Source organism: Haliaeetus leucocephalus, unplaced genomic scaffold, assembly GCF_000737465.1.
Source record: "Haliaeetus leucocephalus isolate CR32 unplaced genomic scaffold, Haliaeetus_leucocephalus-4.0 Scaffold849, whole genome shotgun sequence".
NCBI classification, from domain to species: domain Eukaryota; kingdom Metazoa; phylum Chordata; class Aves; order Accipitriformes; family Accipitridae; genus Haliaeetus; species Haliaeetus leucocephalus.
In genome coordinates, this window is record NW_010973285.1 from 1,377,539 (window position 1) to 1,378,097 (window position 559).

Genomic DNA, 559 nt, shown 5'->3' on the forward strand with positions numbered 1-559 from the left:
GCCAGGATTGTTTGGAAGATAAAGCTCAAGGGCTTTTATTTCAGTTGGTAACTACTTCACAGTTCAAGCAAATTGCTTAAACACCGTCCTCTGGTGCCTCTCCATGATGCTTCCCATGGCCGAGAGAGAGGCCACTTCTCTCCCAAACAGCAAAGGGTCCAACCTTCGCAGCACATGCAAGACCAGCGAAGGCATATCATCTTGGGCAAAGCTTTTTACTCCACCAGTCAGCAGGAAAAAGCTAGTTTGGGCACTGAAGCTGTTCACATCAGCAGCCCCCAAGGCTTGAACTATCCAGTCCTCCCTGCCCTGACTTACCAATCTACCCATTTTGCTGCTGCAGTTGTAATTTGCAGTATTTCTGGATGATGACAAATCACATGTAAACCAGGAGAGGAGTAAAACAGCATAATGAAATTTTATTCTGAAAATATGGCAAGAGTCTAAGGCACTTCAAACATTTCAATACACATGACTAAAGTGAATGTGACAAGGTAATAGCATTCCATAAATATGCACCGAGAACTACACTCAATTCCACTCAAGGGGAATATTCAGC